Below are 18,696 nucleotides of genomic sequence, written 5' to 3'. Positions count from 1 at the left end.
GGGTTCTCGTTTCACTAGTGTTCTGTCCAGTTCTTCGATTGAAATTTTTTCAAAGTTTCTGAGCTTTCTCTCTGAGCTAAATACTCCCTACAGATCTTCACCACAGTTGAAGTAGATCTTCACCACAGTTGAAGTAGATCTTCACCACAGTTGAAGTAGATCTTCACCACAGTTGAAGTAGATCATTTGTTATTGTTCACTCTAATATTATCCATTACAACACATTAATAGGATATACATCAGCGTAACGGTTAGGATTGATATTCGATGCAGACACCATGTTTTCGTTCTTAGGAACGTCAAGCCCAGGGGTCTCTACTAAAGGTTGAAAATCAAGGGCTACCTGAGTCCTGGGGTTTTCCTGCTATTTTTAGTAACTCAAGTCAATATCGTAACCTGGGAGGAGTCAAAATGCACATCTTTCAGCAGTCATGTGATTACTTCTTGGCCAATGAAAACAGTGGGAATTCACCATTATATCTTAGTAATAATGAACAGTCATATGACGTATGATCGGAGGAGAGATTAGAAAGGGTTTGAACCATCATAATTGAAATTTCTCTAAATCTGTTTTGCTTCCAATATTTGCCCAGGCCTGTCTGTGTCATGCTCTTTAACTACCGTAATATCACCCGACTAATTGCTCATCCCTTTTATAGAGAAAACTGTCCTCTAATAATCACTGTGCTATTAGCCAAGTGTTGCTCAGCGTTCACGGTACGATATTGATATATATATAATAGTTCTGAAAAAGGGTCCAGTGCTAATGGATGGATGGGAGATGGATGGATGGAAGATGGATGACAGATGATCATGCATGACATATGCTCACTTTGACATTGTCAAAAAGAAATACAAAAGAATGTTACAATTTGACATACGTACCTTACATTTTCTGTTTTCAACATATTCAACCCACATGAATCATTTTGGGATCAATAAAGTCCTTGCACACATGATGAATGAGCGTGCTAATTGTAGGCAACTGTGCATGCTTGGCAAGAATTGTTTGTGATTGTTTGTCAAGTTCAATACAGCAGATCATTCTAAACATTAGTGTTCATACACTGGATATCATCATGACAGTAGCAGTGTATAGTTCTGCATCGATGTATCACCAATCGAGTGCAATCACCAACATTCCTCAAGCACAATCACCAACATTCCTCAAGCACAATCACCAACATTCCTCAAGCACAATCACCAACATTCCTCAAGCATAATCACCAACATTCCTCAAGCATAATCACCAACATTCCTCAAGCACAATCACCAACATTCCTCAAGCACAATCACCAACATTCCTCAAGCATAATTGCCAACATTCCTCAAGCACAATCACCAACATTCTTCAAACATAATTGCCAACGTTCCTCAAGCACAATCACCAACATTCTTCAAGCACAACCATCAACATTCTCCACACACAATCACCTAAAAATTCTTCACACATAATCACCAACATTTTTTTAAGCACAATCACCAACATTCCTCAAACATAATTGCCAACATTCTCCGCACACAATAAACAACATTCTTCAAGCACAATTGCTAAGATTCTTCAAGCACAATCATTGATATTCTTCACACATGACATTCTTCATGCACAATCATGACATTCTTCATGCACAATCATGACATTCTTCATGCACAATCATGACATTCTTCATGCACAATCATGACATTCTTCAAGCACAATCACAATAACAGCTAAAGGTGTTGTTCCCACTGCTCATCGCTGTATCACTTACACGATTGCTTTGTGTGCAAAAACCAATATTCACAGAGATTGTATAATGCAGTTATTGCATGCATGCAACTCGCTAATAGGGTCTTCCTTGTGTGGCCACGAGCAAGGGAAGGAGGGAGACACCAGTGCAGAGCCTGGCAGTGGGCGAGGGAACAGGGTCTAACGAGGAGGTTTACGCTGTAGCTCGTACTGAGAAGGAGCAAGCTGTTGTGTGGGGACATCCTAGATTGTTACACGCCAGCACTGTGAGTACAACTGAGTATGTGCCTCATGGTAGTCAACCTAGCTGTACACAGATGTCATACACTTGTCATAAGTCATATACTAGCTTAGGAAAGGGGCGGATTTATTTGGCATTTACTGTCTGCTGTGCTTTTCTAATATCAAACAATAGAATACGGCATTGATAAAGCCTTGTATGTCAAAGTTTCACACATTGAAGTTAGCTAATGCCATCTCTATGTAGTAGACAATGTCTCTTTTTGAGTAAATACAACACGCAAACATATAGTGAAGTACGTTGGTCATTATCAACGGCCATATTCCAAAGGAGGACAGTGATATCTATCAAGTATCAACAAATGAATTCAGAGTGATGATAGTCCTTGTTCCTTGATAATTCTAGGAATGGTGTATAGGTACTGTACAGGCATATAATCTGGTTCTGAATATATGTACGGGGTGTATGTGGCACAGGGAGTTTAGAGTCTTAGATAGGCTGATTTATGTATGGGTTGTGAGTGGCACAGGGAGTTTAGGGTCTTAGATAGACTGATGTATGGTTAGTGTGTTTGTGTGCCACGGGGAGTTTAGAGTCTTAGATAGACTGATATATGTATGGGGTGTGAGTGGCACAGGGAGTTTAGGGTCTTAGATAGACTGATTTATGTTTGGGGTGTGAGTGGCATAGGGAGTTTAGAGTCTTAGATAGACTGATTTATGTATGGGTTGTGAGTGGCACAGGGAGTTTAGAGTCTTAGATAGACTGATATATCTTTTGGGTGTGTGGGGCACAAGGAGTTGAGACTGATATATGTATGGGGTGTGTGTGGCACTGGGAGTTTAGAGTCTTAGATGAACTGATATCTTTGGGGTGTAAGTGGCATAGGGAGTTTAGATTCTTTGATAGATTGATGTATGTATGGGGTGTGTGTGGCACAAGGAGTTTAGAGTCTTAGATAGACTGATATAAGCATAGGGTGTGTGTGGCACAAGGAGTTTAGGGTCTTAGATAGACTGATGTATGGTTGGTGTGTGTGTGGCACAGAGAGTTTCGAGTCTTAGATAGACTGATATATGTATGGGGTGTGAGTGGCATAGGAAGTTTAGAATCTTAGATAAACTGATATATGTATGGGGTGTAAGTTCCACAGTGAGTTTAGACTGATATATGTATGGGGTGTGTGTGGCACAGGGAGATTAGACTGATATATGTATGGGGTGTGTGTGCCACAAGGGTTTAGACTGATATATGTATGGGTTGTGAGTGGCACAGGGAGTTTAGGGTCTTAGATAGACTGATCTATGTATGGGGTGTGTGTTGCACAGGGAGTTTAGGGTCTTAGATAGACTGATGAATTTAGGGGGTGTGAGTGGCACGGGGAGTTTAGACTGATATATGTATGGGGTGTGTGTGGCACAAGGGTTTAGACTGATATATGTATGGGTTGTGAGTGGCACAGGGAGTTTAGGGTCTTAGATACACTGATGTATGGTTGGTGTGTGTGTGGCACAGAGAGTTTCGAGTCTTAGATAGACTGATGTATGTATGGGGTTTGTGTGGCACAGGGAGTTTAGGGTCTGAGATAAACTGATGTATGGTTGGTGTGTGTGTGTTGCACAGGGAGTTTAGGGTCTTAGATAGACTGATGTATGTATGGGGTGTGTGTTGCACAGGGAGTTTAGGGTCTTAGATAGACTGATCTATGTATGGGGTGTGTGTTGCACAGGGAGTTTAGGGTCTTAGATAGACTGATCTATGTATGGGGTGTGTGTGGCACAGGGAGTTTAGAGTCTTAGATAGACTGATATATGTATGGGGTGTGAGTGGCACAGGGAGTTTAGGGTCTTAGATAGACTGATTTATGTTTGGGGTGTGAGTGGCACAGGGAGTTTAGGGTCTTAGATAGACTGATTTATGTTTGGGGTGTGAGTGGCATAGGGAGTTTAGAGTCTTAGATAGACTGATTTATGTATGGGTTGTGAGTGGCACAGGGAGTTTAGAGTCTTAGATAGACTGATATATCTTTTGGGTGTGTGGGGCACAAGGAGTTGAGACTGATATATGTATGGGGTGTGTATGGCACTGGGAGTTTAGAGTCTTAGATGAACTGATATCTTTGGGGTGTAAGTGGCAAAGGGAGTTTAGATTCTTTGATAGACTGATGTATGTATGGGGTTTGAGTGGCACAGGGAGTTTAGACTGAAATATGTATGGGGTGTGTGTGGCACTGGGAGTTTAGAGTCTTAGATGAACTGATATCTTTGGGGTGTAAGTGGCATAGGGAGTTTAGATTCTTTGATAGACTGATGTATGTATGGGGGGTGTGTGGCACAAGGAGTTTAGTGTCTTAGATAGACTGATATAAGCATAGGGTGTGTGTGGCACAAGGAGTTTAGGGTCTTAGATAGACTGATGTATGGTTGGTGTGTGTGTGGCACAGAGAGTTTCGAGTCTTAGATAGACTGATATATGTATGGGGTGTAAGTTCCACAGCGAGTTTAGACTGATATATGTATGGGGTGTGTGTGGCACAGGGAGATTAGAGGTGAGGTGAGGTGAAATTGGGTTTAACGTCGCGTCCAAGATTATTGCACTTATATAGCGACGTGCATGCACGTGTATGTGTGTGTGTGGCTGCTTGTACTAGTCCGGACTGATGCCGATTTATAGTGCTAGCTCACTGAGATACCATGCCGCAGTTTAACATGAATACCTCACTCAGACACAGTATACTGACTCCGAGCCGACCAGTCCTTGTTTTAGCCCCTTAATGCCGAGCGCCAGACAGGGTAACAACAAGTACAATCTTTTAACGTCTTTTTGTATGACGCGGCCCGGGATCGAACCCACAGGGAGATTAGACTGATATATGTATGGGGTGTGTGTGCCACAAGGGTTTAGACTGATATATGTATGGGTTGTGAGTGGCACAGGGAGTTTAGGGTCTTAGATAGACTGATCTATGTATGGGGTGTGTGTTGCACAGGGAGTTTAGGGTCTTAGATAGACTGATGAATTTAGGGGGTGTGAGTGGCACAAGGAGTTTAGACTGATATATGTATGGGGTGTGTGTGGCACAAGGGTTTAGACTGATATATGTATGGGTTGTGAGTGGCACAGGGAGTTTAGGGTCTTAGATACACTGATGTATGGTTGTCGTGTGTGTGGCACAGAGAGTTTCGAGTCTTAGATAGACTGATGTATGTATGGGGTTTGTGTGGCACAGGCAGTTTAGGGTCTGAGATAAACTGATGTATGGTTGGTGTGTGTGTTGCACAGGGAGTTTAGGGTCTCAGATAGACTGATGTATGTATGGGGTGTGAGTGGCACAGGGAGTTTAGGGTCTTAGATAGACTGATGTATGTATGGGGTGAGTGTTGCACAGGGAGTTTAGGGTCTTAGATAGACTGATGTATGTATGGGGTGTGTGTTGCACAGGGAGTTTAGGGTCTTAGATAGACTGATGTATGTATGGGGTGTGTGTTGCACAGGGAGTTTAGGGTCTTAGATAGACTGATGTATGTATGGGGTGTGTGTTGCACAGGGAGTTTAGGGTCTTAGATAGACTGATCTATGTATGGGGTGTGTGTTGCACAGGGAGTTTAGGGTCTTAGATAGACTGATGTATGTATGGGGTGTGTGTTGCACAGGGAGTTTAGGGTCTTAGATAGACTGATGTATGTATGGGGTGTGTGTTGCACAGGGAGTTTAGGGTCTTAGATAGACTGATCTATGTATGGGGTGTGTGTTGCACAGGGAGTTTAGGGTCTTAGATAGACTGATCTATGTATGGGGTGTGTGTTGCACAGGGAGTTTAGGGTCCTAGATAAACTGATATGTATGGGGTGTGTCAAGGTTGTCAAGGTTGCTGGGGTCATCGAGTGTGCATAAGCTCCTCTCAGTGATCTATCAACTCCACACGCAATGTCGTTGAATAAGCCAAGAGATGTTGAGAGCTTTCAATATTTGTTCGTGAAACGTGTTCCGAGAGTACATAAGCACGCGTTTTGGTATTACACAATGTGTAATAAAGCTATATGTTTATTAAACGGGTGATCTCTTCACGGGCAAGTAATAAACTGATGTATGTATTGGGTGTGTGTGGCACAGGGAGTTTATTGTCTTAGATACACTGATGTATGTATGGGGTGTGTGTGGCACAGGGAGTTTAGTGTCTTAGATAGACTGATGTATGTATGGGGTGTGTGTGGCACAGGGAGTTTAGAGTCTTAGATAGACTGATGTATGTATGGGGTGTGTGTGGCACAGGGAGTTTATTGTCTTACATAGACTGATGTATGTATGGGGTGTGTGTGGCACAGGGAGTTTATTGTCTTAGATACACTGATGTATGTATGGGGTGTGTGTGGCACAGGGAGTTTATTGTCTTAGATACACTGATGTATGTATGGGGTGTGTGTGGCACAGGGAGTTTATTGTCTTAGATAGACTGATGTATGTATGGGGTGTGTGTGGCACAGGGAGTTTATTGTCTTAGATACACTGATGTATGTATTGGGTGTGTGTGGCACAGGGAGTTTATTGTCTTAGATAGACTGATGTATGTATGGGGTGTGTGTGGCACAGGGAGTTTATTGTCTTAGATAGACTGATATATGTATGGGGTGTGTGTGTGGCACAGGGAGTTTAGGGTCCTAGATAGACTGGTGTATGTATGGGGTGTGTGTGGCACAGGGAGTTTAGAGTCTTAGATAGACTGATGTATGTATGGGGTGTGTGTGGCACAGGGAGTTTAGAGTCTTAGATAGACTGATGTATGTATGGGGTGTGTGTGGCACAGGGAGTTTATTGTCTTACATAGACTGATGTATGTATGGGGTGTGTGTGGCACAGGGAGTTTATTGTCTTAGATACACTGATGTATGTATGGGGTGTGTGTGGCACAGGGAGTTTATTGTCTTAGATACACTGATGTATGTATGGGGTGTGTGTGGCACAGGGAGTTTATTGTCTTAGATAGACTGATGTATGTATGGGGTGTGTGTGGCACAGGGAGTTTATTGTCTTAGATACACTGATGTATGTATTGGGTGTGTGTGGCACAGGGAGTTTAGTGTCTTAGATAGACTGATGTATGTATGGGGTGTGTGTGGCACAGGGAGTTTAGTGTCTTAGATAGACTGATGTATGTATTGGGTGTGTGTGGCCCAGGGAGTTTTGAGTCTTAGATAAACTGATATATGTACAGGGAGTTTAGAGTCTTAGATACACTGATGTATGTATTGGGTGTGTGTGGCACAGGGAGTTTAGAGTCTTAGATAAACTGATGTATGTATGGGGTGTGTGTGGCACAGGGAGTTTATTGTCTTAGATACACTGATGTATGTATGGGGTGTGTGTGGCACAGGGAGTTTAGTGTCTTAGATAGTCTGATGTATGTATGGGGTGTGTGTGGCACAGGGAGTTTATTGTCTTAGATACACTGATGTATGTATGGGGTGTGAGTGGCACAGGGAGTTTAGTGTCTTAGATAGACTGATGTATGTATGGGGTGTGTGTGGCACAGGGAGTTTATTGTCTTAGATAGAATGATATATGTATGGGGTGTGTGTGGTGCAGGGAGTTTAGTGCCTTAGATAGACTGATGTATGTATGGGGTGTGTGTGTGGCACAGGGAGTTTAGGGTCTTAGATAGACTGATGTATGTATGGGGTGTGTGTGTGGCACAGGGAGTTTAGAGTCTTAGATACACTGATGTATGTATGGGGTGTGTGTGGCACAGGGAGTTTAGTGCCTTAGATAGACTCATGTATGTATGGGGTGTGTGTGTGGCACAGGGAGTTTAGTGCCTTAAATAGACTGATGTATGTATTGGGTGTGTGTGTGGCACAGGGAGTTTAGTGCCTTAGATAGACTGATGTATGTATGGGGTGTGTGTGTGGCACAGGGAGTTTAGAGTCTTAGATACCCTGATGTATGTATAGGGTGTGTGTGGCACAGGGAGTTTAGAGTCTTAGATAGACTGATCTATGCATGGGGTTTGAGTGGCACAGGGAGTTTAGAGTCTTAGATAGACTGATGTATGTATGGGTTGTGAGTGGCACAGGGAGTTTAGAGTCTTAGATAGACTGATATATGTATGGGGTGTGAGTGGCACAGGGAGTTTAGTTTCTTAGATAGACTGATATATGTATGGGGTTTGAGTGGCACAGGGAGTTTAGAGTCTTAGAAAGACCGATGTATGGTTGGTGTGTGTGTGTGGCACAGGGAGTTTAGAATCTTTGATAGACTGATATATGTATGGGGTGTGTGGCACGGGGAGTTTAGTGTCTTAGATAGACTGATGTATGTATGGGGTTTGTGTGGCACAGAGTGTTTAGAGTCTTAGATACTCTGATGTATGTATGGGGTGTGTGTGGCACAGGGAGTTTAGTGTCTTAGATAGACTGATGTATGTATGGGGTTGGAGTGGAAGAGGGAGTTTAGTGTCTTACATAGACTGATGTATGTATGGGGTGTGTGTGGCACAGGGAGTTTTTTGTCTTAGATACACTGATGTATGTATGGGGTGTGTGTGGCACAGGGAGTTTATTGTCTTAGATACACTGATGTATGTATGGGGTGTGTGTTGCACAGGAAGTTTAGAGTCTTAGATACACTGATGTATGTATGGGGTGTGTGTGGCACAGGGAGTTTATTGTCTTAGATACACTGATGTATGTATGGGGTGTGTGTTGCACAGGGAGTTTAGAGTCTTAGATACACTGATGTATGTATGGGGTGTGTGTGGCACAGGGAGTTTATTGTCTTAGATACATTGATATATGTATGGGGTGTGTGTGGCACAGGGAGTTTATTGTCTTAGATACACTGATGTATGTATGTATGGGGTGTGTGTGGCCCAGGCAGTTTTTTGTCTTAGATAGACTGATGTATGTATGGGGTGTGAGTGGCACAGGGAGTTTATTGTCTTAGATACACTGATATATGTATGGGGTGTGTGTGGCACAGGGAGTTTAGTGTCTTAGATAGACTGATGTATGTATGGGGTGTGTGTGGCACAGGGAGTTTAGAGTCTTAGATAGACTGATGTATGTATGGGTTGTGAGTGGCACAGAGAGTTTAGAGTCTTAGAAAGACCGATGTATGAATGGGGTGTGTGTGGCCCAGGCAGTTTATTGTCTTAGATAGACTGATATATATATGGGGTGTGTGTGGCCCAGGCAGTTTATTGTCTTAGATAGACTGATGTATGTATGGGGTTTGTGTGGCACAGAGTGTTTAGAGTCTTAGATACACTGATGTATGTATAGGGTGTGTGTGGCACAGGGAGTTTAGAGTCTTAGATAGACTGATGTATGTATGGGGTGTGTGTGGCACAGGGAGTTTAGTGTCTTAGATAGACTGATGTATATATGGTGTGTGTGGCACAGGGAGTTTAATGTCTTACATAGTCTGATGTATGTATATATGGTGTGTGTGTGGCACAGGGAGCTTAGTTGGTTGGTTGGTCGTTTAACTGACTGACTGATATATGTCAGGGGTTTGAGGGGTATGGGGAGTTTTTACAGATGTAGGAAATACATGACCAATAGTGTTGGTCACTGTTGTCATACAAACATGCAGTTAATACAAATAACCTGCAAGGTTCTTTTTCCTATAGTATCTTGGAGAGATGTTGAAACGTAAATGGATTAATAAAGACATTATGAATAATAGCAGAAACCAAAGTTGATAAATGGACAAAGAAAGAATGTATGAAGATGTTTACAAAGGTTCCATGCATCTGACTGGGTGGTGTGCTGGAAACACTGGACCAGGAGGACTATGTTCAGGTCAACTTGGTCCTACACTTGTTCTTAAAACTACTGCAGCTGTGATTATTTGTCCTGATGATTCAAAGCTAGTTTGTTAGGTTAAAGTATGTGTTACTCAAGAGCAGTGCAAATTGTGGTAGATATTGATTGTAAGTGAGCCAGAGGCGTCGTAGTGACCAATGCTGATTGCAGGCCTACAGCTTCCTTGCTGATGACAGAGGCGCACTTGATCAGGGGGATGGGAAAAAAAGACCATCTTCTCCTCATAGTGTGGTATTTGGAGATGGCCAGTTTAGGCACATAGTAAGACTTTTATACTAGGGAGATTAAGTAGATAGCAGAAGTGCTTCACATTTACTTGGCTATGCTGATGGAGCAGGTGTTGAGGCGGTTGCTCAAGACATACTTGGCTCACTGAAGAAGTATCATGACCATAACTCTGAACAGTCAAGAAGGGATGAAATGGATGTAGTGACAGGTCATGTGTCTGCCAGGTCCGGCAAACCACCGAGACAAAGCCTGTCTGAACAGTGGCAGCAGTAGAGGCAGTGTGCACCCCCAACAGTGTAGATTACCGACAGCCCTGATTTGTTTGTCCTGTGTACTACCATGTGTCTTGTTGGAGTGAGTGAGTGACCCAGCCAGACATGAGTGAGGGAGGGAGGGAGGGAGGGAGGGGGAAGAGAACCTATTATGCTGGTCTCAAGCTTATCACTTTATTGCTGATAAATCTGGGAACATAATCACGGCAAATCTGGGATTCAAACCCATGGTCACTGAGACCGGTCACAACATAGGTTTGGAACTCTGCACAACAACATGCAGCATACACTGCCCATGCCGTCTTAAAGATAAATACTGTTGACAACAGTGTATTGAATCCCACCAAGCCTGGGTAATCAAGTAAAGATGCTATTATCATGTTCTTGCTGACAACTGGTGCTCATGAAGAGGAGAGTCACTGGACCAGTGAGATCCATTCAGGCGTGACCTGCAGAGAAGTCCAGCATGTTATCACTTATCAGCTCCACTGAATACATAGAGAATACTACACTCATTCTCTGTAGATACCATAGAAAGATCACGAGTTTCATAAAAATGACGAGAATGAGTGTGGTATTTTATTTATTACCCATGTTAAATATATATTTAAGTGTAAATACATAACTTTCGCTCGTTGACAGACCAGACTGAAAAGCGGTTGCAAAATCTGGTTGCCCATGAATATTGATATATGCCCAAATATGGGCATTGTTGACATTTCTATGCATACGCATTAACAACATGCGCCTGCAGCTGTGTTTGCAAACAAAAAAAGCACCGACGCTCAAGATTCTTTAGGGAGAATTTCTTCAACTTATGGTAATTCAAGCGCCATGTTAGTACGCAGGACACCTATAAGAAAATTTCGAAAGCCACATTAGAGCTGCGCTTTTAATATCGGACCAACAGTGTTCGGGTGGTCATGCTCATAGGGACCCAAGATCTATTGATTGGTAGTCGTACATTGTAAATAGATATAGCATATAATGTCTGTAGAAGCTCTATGCATAACTTATTCAGAATGCAAACAGAATTTGATGTTTGTGACTATCTTGTTTAGTTTAATAAAGTGTTTGTAAACATCTCTTGCTCTCATGAGATTGCTTCAGTTCTGCCATGCAGTTGAAAAATGAATGACGTCTTGCGATTTTTTATGAATGAAAAAAGAAGTCCCAGTGTGACAGAGGTTACGGTTATCCAATCAAAACAAATAAAACAAGGTCAACCTTGTTCGACACATGTGTGACGTTATAAATGCAGGTGCATGTCCAGACAGGACCTGCATTTATAACACAAGCATTTAGAATGGGGAATATCCTATTGAGAATCCAGTACTCTGGTTTCTCTCTGTGCAAGAGCTAATGTTGCTAATGGGTGCATCCTGACACTTAGACCTAGGAGTGTTTACATTTCAAGAGAAATGAGTATCATGAACTGCCTTGATTTGTTTTTGTTTGTTTGTTGTTTAACACCGCACCAGCTATATGACAGGGGCTGTAAATAATTGAGCCTGGACCAGAAAATCCAGTGATTGACATGAGCATCCATCAGCGCAATTGGGATATGATGGCATGGAACAACCAAGTCAGCGAGCCTGACCACCCCATCCCTTTAGTCGCCTCTTACAATAAGCATGGGTTGCTGAAGACTGATTCCAGCCCAGATCTTCATAGGTAGCCTTAATTTACAGCTCTTAAATGAACAATCGCTATATTGGACAAGGTTATATTGAACAATATTGTCTGCCTGGTGAGATGGATGAACTTGTAATTGCCTTTATTGACTTTCTATCTGTGTAATTAACAAGGCAAATTAGAACTCTGTTCCCCTGGTGTGAGTGAATCAAGAGGGTAACTTAATTAAAGGCTGCAAATCATTCCTTATCACCCCAACATTGGCTTACTATATATCCCAGATATAATACCCTTGGCTTAAGTCACAAAACACCTGCATCCAGGTACATCACAGTCACAAAACACCTGCATCCAGGTACATCACAGACACAATACACCTGCATCCAGGTACATCACAGACACAATACACCTGCATCCAGGTACATCACAGACACAATACACCTGCATCCAGGTACATCACAGACACAATACACCTGCATCCAGGTACATCACAGACACAATACACCTGCATCCAGGTACATCACAGTCACAATACACCTGCATCCAGGTACATCACAGTCACAATACACCTGCATCCAGGTACATCACAGGCACAATACACCTGCATCCAGGTACATCACAGGCACAATACACCTGCATCCAGGTACATCACAGACACAATACCTTGCATCCAGGTACATCACAGTCATAATACACCTGCATCCAGGTACATCACAGACACTACACACCTGCATCCAGGTACATCACAGGCACAATACACCTGCATCCAGGTACATCACAGACACTACACACCTGCATCCAGGTACATCACAGGCACAATACACCTGCATCCAGGTACATCACAGACACAATACCTTGCATCCAGGTACATCACAGTCATAATACACCTGCATCCAGGTACATCAGACACTACACACCTGCATCCAGGTACATCACAGACACAATACACCTGCATCCAGGTACATCACAGACACAATACACCTGCATCCAGGTACATCACAGGCACAATACACCTGCATCCAGGTAAATCACAGACACAATACCTTGCATCCAGGTACATCACAGTCATAATACACCTGCATCCAGGTACATCACAGACACTACACACCTGCATCCAGGTACATCACAGTCACAATACACCTGCATCCAGGTACATCACAGACACAATACCTTGCATCCAGGTACATCACAGTCATAATACACCTGCATCCAGGTACATCACAGACACTACACACCTGCATCCAGGTACATCACAGTCACAATACACCTGCATCCAGGTACATCACAGACACTACACACCTGCATCCAGGTACATCACAGACACAATACCTTGCATCCAGGTACATCACAGGCACAATACACCTGCATCCAGGTACATCACAGACACAATACACCTGCATCCAGGTACATCACAGGCACAATACACCTGCATCCAGGTACATCACAGGCACAATACACCTGCATCCAGGTACATCACAGGATGGAGTGTCCATCAGATATATGAGACTTCCAGATGGCATGCAGTGTCCATCAGATATATGAGACTTTAAGACGGAATGCACTGCCCATCAGATATATGGGACTTCCAGACAGCATGTAGTGTCCATCAGATATATGAGACTTCCAGACGACATGCAGTGTCCTTCAGATATATGAGACTTCCAGACGACATGCAGTGTCCATCAGATATATGAGGCTTCCAGACAGCATGCAGTGTCCATCAGATATATGAGACTCCCAGATGGCATGCAGTGTCCATCAGATACATGACACTTCCAGACGACATGCAGTGTCTATCAGATATATGGGACTTCCAGTTGGCATGTAGTGAGTGAGTGAGTGAGTGAGTGAGTGAGTGAGTGAGTGAGTGAGTGAGTGAGTGAGTGAGAGCGCGCAAGCGAGTGATTTGGGTTTAATGAGGCTTTGAATAGTATTCCAGTTATATTACGGCATGTCATTTTCATGTTGGAGGAAAGCCTGAAGTAATGCCACTTTGGTGAAATCCACCAGAACGGATACGGTGCTGACAAACCTAAAAACATAATCAAGGCAAACTGGGATTTGATCCCTCAATCACAGGTTTGTGGTATGCCCAAGGGATGCAATTCTGCTCAGTGAATTGCAGCGCCTAAGACGACTGGGTCCCCCATGACCCCTGTAGTACAGCGAGTGTTGGGATATGTTACAGTCGGTCTGTTAGGATGTGGAAATGTGAAGGGATAATGTTGTAGAATGTGGAGGCAGTTATCATATTTTGACATGTGAAAGCAGTGCTCTTTCAAATGTGAAGACAGTACATTATGACATTTGAATGTTGTATGTGTGGTGTATTGCCATTGTGATTAGTGCTATAGTAAATAATACCAGCTAGTTCACGCTATGATGTAGCTCATGACGTCATGACTGACTGCATGTACTGCTGCCATAAGAATTAAACCCATGTCTTCATGGTTTATTGATACAGAGACAGTTCCCAATATGAGAACTCCAGGGGAAGCAATCGCAAGGTTTTGTAGTAAGTGAGAAAAATATCATTTCTGTGTGATAAATGTATAATCATTTATATCTGTAATAATATCATCTATATGCAACCATTTGGTATCATATACCACACGACGGGCAGACAAACTGCTATTTTATACGTGAGGGTCTGTTTTTTTACATGAGTACAGCCATAGTTTCTGGAGAATATTACCAATAAGTTGGGTTCTAAATTTCCCATCAATATTTTAAACAAGTATTGATTTGCAAAGCCAGGTGAATGAGTAGCTGCATATACATGTAAGTCTTATCACCACGTGTGTCTAGTCCATTTACCAATCAATACCCAGTAATAACATAAACCAAGTTTACATGGTTGGGGAGATGTGTTGAAGTATTGCCTAGCAACGCGAGGATTACTTCAACAGCAAGGGTTCGGCTAGCCTCTGGCCAACTTAGTTCTCATAGTGATGGTCTATGTTGGGTATGCATTTGATGTGCATCCCTTAAACTGTCATTGACATTATATGGATCATTACTTATCTGAACTGGGTTGGTCAATACTACGAAGGAATAGCTAATGTAGACTGTGACAGTAGTTTGAAACAGGTGAGTTATACAGTGTCGAGGGGTTACTCTCTAAAGTGATCTCAAAGTGCCTTGCATTTGTAGCCGGGTGTGGTGTGATGTGTCCAGCCACTGGGCTGCTAGTCAAAACATGAGGCAGTTCTTGGATGATGATATTTATTTCTTTGTAGCGGATGGTGGGAGGGAAGCTGTAAAGAAGAGTCCTCGCTCCATAAAGAGTTCATGCAGAATTGTTATGATTTAATTTAAGCCAAAAAGGAAAAAGATTAATTTATATGGATAGGTGGGGTAGCACATGGTTGAAGCACATGGTTGAAGACCCTGTGCTCAATTAATGTAACACAACATGTGTGAACTGGCAAATATTTAGATATAACAAATTGAATAATAATGCAATTAAATATATTTTACTTTGATGAAAAGCTGTGATACCCTTTCTGTGAATATATTTGTTTCCAAAGCAGGATGGAAAGAGATAAGAATATTGAAATGTTTCTCACCTGTAAAGAAGAGTCCTCCCTCCATAAAGAGTTCATGCAGAATGCATGAGGAGGGCAGGCGAGAAAGGAAGTTTAAAGAAGTGGACCAAAGGGCCAATCAGAACAAAGGTAGCATCTGACAGGTATTAAAGGAAGTCAAGATGCTTCACAGTGACATGAAGTGGTGGACATATCTAAACATAGATAGGGGGAAGTCCAGGTGAAGCTGGAGAAATCACAGAGGCTGCAAAAGGGTATCAAGGTTGATGTTAGTTGGCTGACATTCAACTGCAGACAAGGACAACATATAATGAACACAAAATGAAGTGATGGTGATAATAGATGAAAATGTATATATGTATATAATGAATACTAGTTATAGGGGGTTATAAGTGGGTGGTACTTATGTGGCTATAACTCATTTGGAGTTAGAACCACTACCCGGCTACACATTGTTTACAACTGAGTTATGAAAGAGGTTGAGTGGAGACTGGTGTGTAGAGCAATGAGACCTCCATATTGAATGGCATTTGGGAGCCCATTCTTATAGACATTTATCAGTCTTGTCTGAAACATACTTCCTCCAGATGCAATCGCAGAGGATGGCATTCAAATAATATGATCAATCTATTGACATGATGACCCTGTGATCACCAAGGACTGTCCATATTCTGGACGTCCACTAGTAACACCAAGGACACCATATTCTGGACGTCCACAAGTCACACCAGGGACTGTCCATATTCTGGATGTCCATGAGTAACACCAAGGACACAATATTCTGGACGTCCATGAGTAACACCAAGGAAACCATATTTTGGACGCCCACTAGTCACACCAGGGACTGTCCATATTTTGGACGCCCACTAGTCACACCAGGGACTGTCCATATTTTGGATGTCCACTAGTAACACCAGGGACTGTCCATATTTTGGACGCCCACTAGTCACACCAGGGACTGTCCATATTTTGGACGCCCACTAGTCACACCAGGGACTGTCCATATTCTGGATGTCCATGAGTAACATCAGGGACCGACCATATTCTGGACCTCCACAAGTAACACCAAGGACTGTCCTTGTTCTGGTTGCTACGAGTAACATCAGGGACAGACTATATTCTGGATGTTCATAAGTAACACCAAGGAAACCATATTTTGGACGTCCACAAGTAACACAAGGGACTGTCCATATTTTGGATGTCCACTAGTAACACCAGGGACTGTCCATATTTTGGACGCCCACTAGTAACACCAGGGACTGTCCATATTTTAGATGTCCACTAGTAACACCAGGGACTGTCCATATTTTGGACGCCCACTAGTCACACCAGGGACTGTCCATATTTTGGACGCCCACTAGTCACACCAGGGACTGTCCATATTTTGGACGCCCACTAGTCACACCAGGGACTGTCCATATTTTGGACGCCCACTAGTAACACCAGGGACTGTCCATATTCTGGATGTCCATGAGTAACATCAGGGACCGACCATATTCTGGACCTCCACGAGTAACACCAAGGACTGTCCTTGTTCTGGACGCCCACGAGTAACACCAGGAACTGTCCATGTTCTGGTCATCCATGAGCAACATCAGAGACTATCTATATTCTTGAATTCCATAAGTAACATCAGGGACTGTCCATTTTCTGGGTGTCCACAAGTAACACCAGGGGTCAACCATGTTCTGGATGTCCATGAGTAACAGGAGGGACCAGAAATATTCTGGACGTCCACGAGTAACACCAGGGACTGTTCATATTCTTGACTTCCACAAGTAACACCATGGACTGTCCATGTTCTGGATGTCCACAAGTAAAGTTTATTTATTAATTCCCATGAGAGTCAGTGATGCACGGGAACATTTTTCTGCTGGTAATAATGAATGTAGTTGACTTTAAATTTTATGACCATTACATATCCACAAACATGGCCCTTCAACTGATTTAAGGAATGTAACAGCCAGTGGCCCTCATGTTCCATTTCCTCATTGTTGGTAAGACCTGTTTTCAGTGAGGATGGTTTTACACAGCTTTTAACAATATTCCAGCAATATCATGGCTTCACACATTGTACCCATGTGGGGAATCAAACCCGGGTCTTCGGTGTGACTAGGCTACCCCACCACCCCTTTTGAATAAGACTTAAGTTGGATAGAAATAAACACTAAATACATCAGTTTGTGAGGTATTTATTCAATTTCTTTTTGACACAAACAAAACTATACAGGTTCCTGAAAACACACTACATGCAACTGCTGTCAGGGGTAATGTTTACATCTTGTCGCTGCATGACCTTGACCTTTGCCTGATGTGGTGTCTTGTATTCCAACTGAAGGGCCACCTCCAACAGCCATCCATGCAGGCATGATATCACCTGTAGGGGGTGATGCTCCTTCCTTTGCCATTGTTAAGAGGAGGGCAGCAGAGATCAAGAGAGAAAGGGAGAGCCTTGAAGAGGATCCAAGATCAGGAAGACCTTCAACCACCACCCACAAAAGGAAAATGTTGATAAATCACATAATATGATAATGGATGATGTGGACCCTACCACATGTCATGAGATAGCTGAGAACCTTCTGAGGTATGAATTGGGCATGACAAAGGTTTCACCACACTAGATTCCAAGGATTCTGACTCTGTCCTTGTAGCATAAGTTTGATCATTTCTGTGGCCAGTGACTAAACTTCAAATGAAGTAGCCCAGACACAATGATGTGTGTACCATCCAAACAACCCTGCTCTTACCAAGGGGGGTGGTTCACATGACAACATACAGCACTGTCTGTAGTCTGTTACATGATGGGCAGTGCTTTTGATGTCATCTCCAACCATGATAAAGGAGCTGACATCAGGTCTCCTGGGCCTTAAGTTTAACAAGGGCCAACATTTCAGTAGTTTCCTTGAGTAGACTTATTATTTGAGCTGACGCACTAGTTAACTACCTTTCATAAATGAACACATAACATCAACATGAAAGCAAAAACATTTCTCCCAATAATGAAACACATTAGAAGTATTTTGTTCGGTTATCTGTAGAGTTAACCAGGGAAAACTGAATTTGGAATTAAATGTGCAGCATTGAAAACAAAGGCTTTTCTCCATTAGATTACATACAAACTCTTTGGTTTTTGTGAAGATATTAAGTGAAGTGTGATGGGTTGAGTCTTTAGTTCTGCAATTTCAGAATTGTCTGGATCTGAATTAAATAATCCCATAGT

At 42.7% G+C, this 18,696-nt stretch overlaps 1 protein-coding gene across 5 annotated transcripts in view; it reads left to right on the top strand.

The window, feature by feature from the left end:
• The window catches only part of LOC124139815 (serine/threonine-protein phosphatase with EF-hands 2-like), a 101,516-nt gene that overhangs the window by 12,017 nt on the left and 70,803 nt on the right, over positions 1-18,696 (top strand). For 4 of the 5 annotated variants that reach the window (XM_048387652.1, XM_048387648.1, XM_048387649.1 and 1 more), the window contains exon 1: positions 1,838-1,995. The exons of the other annotated variant lie outside the window; for it this stretch is intronic. The gene's annotated coding sequence lies outside the window, so the exon portion shown is untranslated. Of the gene's footprint in view, positions 1-1,837; positions 1,996-18,696 lie in introns of those variants that run through there. 5 annotated transcript variants of the gene reach the window in all.

The sequence above is a fragment of the Haliotis rufescens genome, unplaced genomic scaffold, assembly GCF_023055435.1.
Source record: "Haliotis rufescens isolate VD_foot unplaced genomic scaffold, xgHalRufe1.0.p SCAF_7, whole genome shotgun sequence".
In the NCBI taxonomy this organism is placed as follows: Eukaryota; Metazoa; Mollusca; class Gastropoda; order Lepetellida; family Haliotidae; genus Haliotis; species Haliotis rufescens.
Note: the sequence above shows the minus strand (reverse complement) of the source record. Positions and strands in the feature narration are given on the sequence as shown.